This window comes from Suncus etruscus, chromosome 20 (genome assembly GCF_024139225.1).
Source record: "Suncus etruscus isolate mSunEtr1 chromosome 20, mSunEtr1.pri.cur, whole genome shotgun sequence".
Taxonomy (NCBI): domain Eukaryota; kingdom Metazoa; phylum Chordata; class Mammalia; order Eulipotyphla; family Soricidae; genus Suncus; species Suncus etruscus.
Genome location: NC_064867.1, coordinates 27138720 through 27148390, shown reverse-complemented (window position 1 = coordinate 27148390; position 9671 = coordinate 27138720). Strand labels below are relative to the sequence as shown.

The following is a 9671-nucleotide window of genomic DNA, read 5'->3' as shown; positions in this document are numbered from 1 at the left end:
GTGAAGACTGCCAAAACTATGTTGAATAAGAGTAGTGACAGTAGAAATCTTTGCTTTGTGCTTAATCTTAAGGGAAGAGGCTTTCAATTTTTGCCATTGAGTAATATATTGGCTGTGTGTTTGTTGTAGATGGCCATTCTATCTTAAGATATGACCCAACTTGTTTATTCCAAGTTTTTGATGGTTTTAAAAAATATCATCAGTGGGTATAGGATCTTGTCAAAAGCCTTCTCTGCTTTTATGGATACGATTATATAGTTTTTGTCTTTATTTTAATATGATTTATTATATTAATTAGATTGTATATTGTATCATCCTGGTATCCATAGGATGATCCCCACTTGATTATGGTGAATAATTCTTTTGCTATATGGCTGAATTCAGTTCTCTAAGACTTTGTTGAGGATATTTGCACCAATGTTCATTGGGGTATTGGTCTATAATTTTCTTTTATAGTAGTGCTTCTTTTGGTTTTAGGTGTTATGTAGCTACTACACAGAGGTAGTAACAAAGATTCAAAGGCAACATAATAGGAGAACAGACTTATACAATTGAGTTGGTAGTGATATATTAAAAGGGTGGGTCATTGGAGTCCTTGGGAGGGATACTGCTGATGGGTGTAGTGTTGGAATTATGTGCATGAGAAAACCATTAATAACAGTATTAGGGGCCAGAGTAATAGCACAGAAGATAGGGTGTTTGCCAACCAGATAGGGTACTTGCCAACATACAGCCAATCTGGGTTCAATCCCTGCTCCCCCATATGGTCTCCTATCCCGCCAGAAGTGATTCCTGAGTTAAGCCGCTGGGTGTGACCCAAAACAAAAACAGAACAGTATTAGTATTTTAAACCTTAGAATCTTGATCAATGAAAAATAAAACCAAAAACCAAAGTTTGAACTTTGATTACTGTGTCAATTCTTGTTATATGATGATTTCTTGTAGTATCAAATAATTAACGATGGGGCTGGATGGCGATGGATGGCGATGGATTTCTCTCTGCCATCCCAGGCCACATGGCTCCGCAACCCCATCCAGCTGGCGGATCCCAGGCCCAGGTGAAAGGCGAAATCACTCACTCACAGGCAGGCATCAGGAACCATCAGCTTAATTCATGCCCTAACCACCACAGGTGTGTGGCCTATCTCATAACCTTTCAAGCATTCGGCCATTCTTAGCCCTGCATCTTATAATTCAGCCATCTTCCTTTGGCCTCCATCCTGGTCAAAGACCAAAAGAGGCAAAGAACCTAAAGCCAGCCAGCGCAGCAGGGCAGAGCGCTCATCAGGGCCGAAAGGGCCCAGATTCCCCAGCTCCAAGGTTTATCTACCTTTTCCAAGACCCCTCCCAGGAATGGGCCGGGTCTTGCAGGTAAGATCACACCTAATATTCAGTTCCCAAGACCCCTCCCAGAAATGGGTGGGCCTCAGGTAGCTACACTTAGATCCAGGGTCTCAAATAGGTACACTACAATTTCTCTTAAAGTTTTTTAAAAAGTAGGAGAGGCCTCTAGATATGCCACAGACACTGTGTGTATAATATGCCATAGATTGCATTCTGCAGACTTTTCTCTACTCACCCCCATAACATTTTGCACTCCAGGTGTGTGGTCTCTCCAACATCAGCCAAGTCTTTGACAAAAACTTAAAGTCCTATAATTCAAGTAAGTTCTGATATTTTCCACCTGAAGTGTCCAATCTCTCACGCCAAGCACTTAGTCCCACAAAACTACCCCTGACTTGCAATGTAAATCAGAAGTTCAAGATTTTTATCTGAATTTCTGAGTAATCAGAAGCTTCAATCTCTATTTTGTCAGAACAGCTCTCAGAAGTCATAGAAGCACTTGCTATTATTTATTTATTTATGTGGGGGCACATTGGGCAGTGCTTAGGAAACTATATGTGGTGATATAGATTAAATGGGGGTTGACCACGTGCAAGACACATATCTTATTCCTAATACTATCTATCTGGCATCAACACATGCTTTTAAAAATTAAGTTTAGTATACTGAGAGATATACTAAAATGCAAAGGAACAATTAAATGCAGAAACATCCAGATTAAAAAGGAAATCATAAAATTACCTTTAGTATCGGACAACATGATTTCTTCTCTTTTCTTTCTTTTTAGCCAACACGGTTTATATATTGAATCCTAAAAAATCCAAAATAATAAAAAATTATTAGAATCAATGCATTATAATTATAAATGAGCCACAAGTGAGAAGAAACTATATCAAAATTATGCAGTATGTAACTAGAAAATGATTATTAAAATAATTAATTTACAAAACATAAAAAATAAACTACTTGTGGGCAGGAGCGATAGCACAGCAGTAGGGCATTTGCCTTACAAGCGGTCAACCTGGAATAGACTTTGGTTCGATTCCTGGCATCCCATATGGTCCCCTGAGCCTTCGAGGGGCGACTTCTGAGCACAGAGCCAGGAGTAACCAACCAGTGAGTGCCACTGGCTGTGATCCCCCCCAAAAAAACTATTTAGGAATAAATATAAAAAATAAGTGCAAGACATGAGAACTACAAAATATTTTTGAACTAAATAAAAGAAAATCTGTTATCTACTTAAGATTGCAAGATTCAATATTGTTAACATGTCAATGTTTCCTAAATTGCTCTATAAAATTCCAGCAGTGAGAATCACAGTTTTTTTCTGAAGTAACTAACAAGTTAATCCTAAATTTATATGAAAACTCAAGGGACTCAGGATAATAAAGCAATCTTGAAATAAAAGAGGAAGTTGAAGGGTTTGTACTTTCCTATTTCAATACTTAAGTACAAAGCAACTGTAATCAATACCAGTGGTAATGACAGGATAGAACATAGGTTATGGAAATATATTGGTAATCCATAAATAAATACTCAAATTCATGGTTAATTAATTTCAGAACAGTTTGGTAGAGGGAAGAATATTCTTTTCAGCATAATGTGCTAGAACAAGTGGGCATTCCCACATGCTAAAGAATGAGTTCAACCCCAAACTCATACACATTGTCCAAAAATTAAATCAAAATAAAGTATGGTCTCACATTTAGTAAGAGCAAAACTTAGTAAACATTATCATAAAAACCACAGTGGTTTCTGTAATTCCTGTGACTATCCATTAGGTAAAATTTCTTAGCTCAGATATGAAGAACGCAACTAACAAAAGAAAAAATTAAACTGCATTAAAAAATGTTTCAAAGTAAATACCAAGAAAGTACAATGATTTGGAACTAGAAAGATAGTATAGGGTTAGGCAATTGCCTATTTTTAGCTGACCCTTGTACCACATATGGGCCCCATAGCACTGCCAGGGGTAATCTCTGAGAATAGGTCAGATATATGCTCTGAACAGCACCCATTGGGACCCCAAAACCAAAGCTAAACAAAAGTATGATAGAAAAGTATGATAGTACAAAGAATGAAAACAAATATTTGCAAATCTCATATATAACAAGGAAACTTCGTGAAAATCATTTAAAATGCTTTAGTAAAAAAAAAAGGCAGCTCAGATATACTTACATTCTCAGCCACTGCCAGGTCATCATTAGCGAGCTCCATAGATTTACACTAATCTCTGAAGAGATGCTAGCCCAGCAGATAAATTTCACAGATGCAACTGATCTCTCAACTGAAAACTCTATATCTGAGTGCACATATATGTCTGAATGTATTGCGTGCATATGTATGAGTTGTGCATATATGAGTGTGTCTGCGTGTATATGTGTTGTCGGAAGGGTGAAATCGTGCTCTGTGAGAGAATTCTTGAGACCAGGTGTCTGCTTGACCCCAAGCAAAAGAGAAAGCTCATCTTCTTAAACCATTAATCCTGGCACTTTGCTTACTTTCCCTATGACCAGTCTCACATCAAAGAAGCCAAGATCAGCAAAAGAACACTGAGGGGGCACCTGGATTTGAACCAGGGACCTCTTGATCTGCAGTCAAATGCTCTACCACTGAGCTATACCCCCAGGACACAACCAAGCTCCTAAAAACCAGGTGTTCTTTTACGAGCTATACCACGCCACAGAAACATTTTGTGACTGGAATTAAGCCTCAGTTATAATTCACTCCCATTTCCTTCTCATGCCACCTCCTGCCTCTCCCAGGACTGCAACCTGCATATCTTTTCAGTATCTATATACAGCTAAGTGTTCCTTCTTAGATTACTTCTCTGGCCTTGGAAATCTGCCACATTGAAAACCATCACTTATATGAATGAAAAAATTGGACTCTAAAATGACTGACTAAAGGGATCTACTTCAGATTACAAGTCCAGGGAAAGTGAACAGTGCAAAAGATAAGTTCCCCAGATAGCAGATTACTTTTCAGTCAAAGATAAGAGGGATTCTGCAGGGACTCAAGTCCATGGAAAGGCTTTGAGCTTAGGGGCTAAAGAAATCAGAGGACCAGGGAACCAAGTATAGTAGACAGAGACAAAAGAAGGAAGAGAAATCCCAGGGTTTATAAAGTAGGAAGGCGCCTGGAATGTATTGAGGATCCTTCAGTAAGTGCATTTCTCAACTTCTTTTGCTCTTGGTCTAACCATCTCATCATGGAAGTATGAAACACAAGGGGGCAGTGTGATGGCAAAGATGCTCATAGAAATCCAGCTTCTTACTGTCTTCCCCAGAAAGTAGGCAAAGGAAATACAGCAGTCCTATATTTGAGAACCCATTGAATTGATTATGGTGCTGGAATTCTTTCTGAATCCTTACCATTGGATGATTCAAGGATGATTTGAAAATATTCCAGATGGCTAGTGCTGATAAAAGGAAATGGATGATGGTACAGACTTGGATTCTCTATTTTGTGTATCAAGCCCATGTTCTTGGGCAAGTTGTGTGTTATTTATAAGAATTAGCTGAGTTTGGAAGATGTTACTCTCAGGTCCACAAAAATGCCCATGCTTCAAAAAATAAAGACAAAAAATAAATCATCATGAATCTTGCTTCAGTTCTCAATCTCATAACTTTAATGTGTTTCTGAGTTGTATCTTACCCCTAGCCTCCCAACTTACTAATTTACCATTTCAATTTTTCTCAGAATTCCTGTGTATGAGCTATGCCCTGGGAAAAATCTTACTCAGTTGTGTTCAACATTTCTATTCCTGTTTCTTGACTTTGGTGTCAGTGGCCCAGACCACTGAATATATGGGTTCTCTTCTTTACCCCCTGAATCAAGATGTTATTTAACCAAAGGAAAGCATGAAAGCTGTACTCAACTCTGCCAGTGTACTTATTTAAATACTGGTTGTACTTAGACCAGTAATATCCATATAGCAAATAATAGTTTCTGGTTCAGCTTCTGGCCAAGATTTGACAAGAGGTGTGATGTTATGGGGGATGTGTCCAAGGTTATGGCTACTTTCAGCTCTTCAGGAAATAGATTTATATTTAAGAGGTTCTTGATCCAAATAAGAATTGCTATGCTTGACTTTAAGGACTGTAATAGAAACTATTTGGATTAAACAAACTCATAAATAGCAAAGGCTAATAGCAGAGTCTAGGGTATATTAAACTCTCAGCAAATTCACATTATATAGTTCATTACTTTATTGTGCCTGGCTCTTAATGGAAACTCAATAAATGATAACCATTTACTAATACTACCAACTCCTGCTATTCTGGTATTTCTACAGTTTATATGAGAAAACTAAGACAGAAAACAATCTCTTAGGCTCTTAGTAACCCAGAAGACTCAAATGCAAAAATTGTCATTATAACTGCATTTGTCATTTTCAAAAAAGTATGAGAAAAACGAGGAGATTTTCACAATAGGATTAGACTAATTGATTTCTACCAAAAGCCAGGAAATGCAAAGCTGGCTTAAATAGCATAGCCTCTTTAAGAGAACCTGATATTAGAGCTTCTGTGGAACTAATACGTTACAATGTCGTAAGCAAAATTCAGTGCATCTAAATAGACATGGCTAGGAGGTTGACATACTTTTTAGATTGTTCATTTTAAAACAAGACAAACTAATTAGTCCTTACATTTTCTTTCTCATTATTGTGTTAGATTTGAGAGAGACTAATTTTGAGCTTGAAAGCTGTGCAAAAGAGTGAGACACTATTTTCAATGAACCCTAATTATTCTAGGGAGAGTGGCCAGGGGCAAAGAATAGATTGTGAAAATAACCCCACATTACTTAGTTCTTGCCACCACCCTTTCTCTGTGGTGCGGTACTGGTTTTCCCAAAAGGTTCTGGAAGTTTCTGGAATAGATCTCCCAGGAGTTGTCCTACGTTTTTGAATCTTTTAGCACTGACCATCCCTGCCATTCCTGGTAGAATTGTTCTTTTAGTGATGGTGCCATCCTCTGTCCAAAGGCCACAGATGCTAACCCAATGAATTCTTATCTCTATGGGAATTGTGGCTCTAAGTGTCCTTGGAGCGATTCACTAAGATTTCACATGGAAAAGGTTCATGGACTCAACTGTTAATTTTTCTGTTTTGACACAGAATTCAGGCCCTTGTTCAGAGATTGTTATAATGAAAATTTATATGTATCCTTGATTTTTATAATTGATTTTTAACATGTGCTCTAATGGGATGATTTTGCTTGTGGGTGGAAAGTTTCACTTATTTATTTAGTTTTTTTGTTTGTTTGTTTTTGGGTCACACCCAGCAGTGCTCAGGGGTTACTCCTGGCTCTATGCTCAGAAATCACCCCTGGTAGGCACAGGGGACCATATGGGATGCCGAGATTCGAACCACTGTCCTTCTGCATGAAAGGCGAATGTCTTACCTCCATGCTATCTCTAGGGTCCCTATTTATTTAGTTCTTTTAGGTTTTGGGCTACAACCTGTAGTGCTCAGGGGTTACTCATGGCTCTGCACTCAGGAATAACTCTTGGCAGACTTAGGAGACCATATGGGATGCTGGGAATTGAAATCATGCCAGCATCATGCAAGGAAAGCACCCTACCCTCTCTCCAGCTTCAATAGGTGGAAAGTTTGAAATCATACCCACCTTATCTTCAGTTAGAATGAGTTAGGAAACTCTATCAAGCTAAGAAGTTGCTGATTTTCCTGTAAAATTTAAATTAAATTTAAATTAATTAAATTCAATAATTAATTATGAAAATTTCATGAAATTTTTTTATACATGGGTATACATGGAATTTATTATGCTGAGTGAAATAAGTCAGAGGGAGAGCAATAGACACAGAATAGTCTCACTCTTTATTTTTGTTTATTTTGGTTATTTTTTGGGGCCACACCTGGTAATGCTCATGGGTTACTCCTGGCTATGTGCTCAAAAATCACTCCTGGCTTGGGGGACCATATGGGACACTGGTGATCAAACTGAGGTCAGTCCTGGATCAGCTGTGTGCAAGTCAAATGCCTTACCACCTGTGCTATCGCGCTGGCCCCTCATCTATGGGTTTTAAGAAAAATAAGAGATTTTTTATTGTATTTTTGTGTTCCTAAGATATATCCCTAGGAGTGGTATAGCTGGATCGTAGGGAGCTCAACTTCAGCTTTTGGAGAAATCTCCATATCGCTTTCCACAAAGGTTGGACCAGACGGCATTCCAATCAGCAGTGAATAAGAGTTCCTTTCTCTCCACATCCCCGCCAGCACTGCTCGTTCTCATTCTTCCTGATGTATGCCAGTCTCTGTGGCGTGAGATGGTACCTCATAGTTGTTTTGATTTGCATCTCCCTGATGATTAGTGATGTGGAGCATTTTTTCACGGGCCTTTTAGCCATTTGTATTTCTTTTTTGTCAAAGTGTCTGTTCATTTCTTCTCCCCATTTTTTGATGGGGTTAGATTTTTTTTTCTTGTAAAGTTCTGTCAGTGCCTTACATATTTTGGATATTAACCCCTTATCTGATGGGTATTGGGTGAATAGTTTCTCCCACTCAGTGGGTGGCTCTTGTATTCTGGGCACTATTTCCTTTGAGGTGCAGAAGCTTCTCAGCTTTTCAGCTTAATATAGTCCCATCTACTTATTTCGGCTTTCACTTGTTTGGAGAGTACTGTTTCCTTATTGCAGCATTGTTTACTATGGCCAGACTCTGGAAACAGCCTAGATGCCCCTCAATAGATGAATGGTTAAAGAAACTATGGAACATATACATTATATGCAGCCATCAGAAGAGATGAAGTCATGAAATTTTCCTATACATGGATGTATATGGAATGTATTATGCTGAGTGAAATAAGTCAGAGGGAGAGAGATAAACACACAATGGTCTCCCTCATTTATGGGTTTTGAGAAAAATGAAAAGCATTTGTGTAATGATTCTTAGAGATAAAATAGAGGAGGACTGGAGGGTCCAGCTCCTGACATGAAGCTCACCACAGGGATCATTTAGTGCAGTCACAGAAATAATTACACTGAGAATTATCATAACAAATGTGACTAAATGAGAGGAGTAGAAAGCCTGTCTAGAGTACAGGCTGGTGTGGGGTGGGAGGAAGGACACTTGGGATATTGGTCATGGGAATGTTGCACTGGTGAAGTATTATATATATATATATGTATATTTTTATTTTTAACATATATATATGTTTAACATATATATATGTAAAAAAGAAGAGAAAAGAAAAGATAAGGCCTCCCAATTCTTACCACAGGCTGTGTTCTTTACACTGATTGTATAGAAAGAGGAGGTACAGTAAATGCACCCCATATACACCTCCACCCAGGACCTTTGCTGGTCTGTATTGTGAATTGAGGGACAAAAAAAAAAAAAAAGACATTGTTCTAATGCCCAGAGACAATAGAGGTGAGGGCTGGAAGGACTGGCTCACACAAAGAGTGGTGAGTGCAGTTAGAGAAATAACTACACAACTACACTGACAGCTAGGGTGACAATGTCAATGAGTTAGAGAAGTAGAATCCCTGTCTCAAATACAGGTGTTGGGGGGAGATTGGGAATATTAGTGATGGGAATGTCGCACTGGTGAAGGGGGGTGTTCTTTTTGTGATTGAAACATGACTACAATCATATTTGTAGTCAAGGTGCTTAAATTAAGATAACAACAACAAAAAGAAATTGCTGATTTTAGGAAACTCCCTATAGCCATAATGATAAAATATCATCATGTACATGTACTTTCTTTCTTTCTTTTTTTTTTCGGGCCACACCCATTTGATGCTCAGGGGTTACTCCTGGCTACGCACTCAGAAATTGCCCCTAGCTTGGGGGACCATATGGGATGCCGGGATCGAACCGTGGTCCTTTCCTTGGCTAGAGCTTGCAAGGCAGACACATTACCTCTAGCGCCACCTCACCAGCCCCGTGCATGTACTTTCTAATGTCCTTGCTGTACTCAACTTCCTTAGATGTAATCCTGGTGTATTCCTTACCTTATGTCTTTGCTGTATTTGGTACCATGTTGTATGTGAGTTCCCACAGTCCCAATGCTTACCACTGAGTGTAAATCAGAAGGATGGCCTTGTGAAATTGCCCTATAAAATGACTTATGAGACTCTGCTGATGTTCCCAGACATCCTTGCTATTTGGACTCAGCCTACTAGCAAAGAAACCTGCCTTGGCTTGTCTCAGTGTGTTTGAAGTAAATATTCATTACAATTAGGGACCAATTGAAGAAAAAAACTATAGCAATCTTCTTCTGGGGCATTGCATCATGGAACCCCCTCCTCTGATCCCTCCTCCCTTTGCTCCTGATCTCTTTCTCTTGGGTCTTTGTGCA

General features: G+C 38.7%; 2 non-coding genes across 2 annotated transcripts; one reads left to right on the top strand and one right to left on the bottom strand.

The window, feature by feature from the left end:
- Positions 1 to 3899: 3899 nt before the first annotated feature.
- TRNAC-GCA (transfer RNA cysteine (anticodon GCA)) lies at positions 3900 to 3971 on the bottom strand. The gene has a single exon. It is a non-coding gene; the product is annotated as a tRNA-Cys (tRNA).
- Positions 3972 to 8566: 4595 nt separating this feature from the next.
- Positions 8567 to 8698, top strand: LOC125998472 (small nucleolar RNA SNORA51). The gene has a single exon (XR_007492038.1). It is a non-coding gene; the product is annotated as a small nucleolar RNA SNORA51 (small nucleolar RNA).
- Positions 8699 to 9671: the final 973 nt, after the last annotated feature.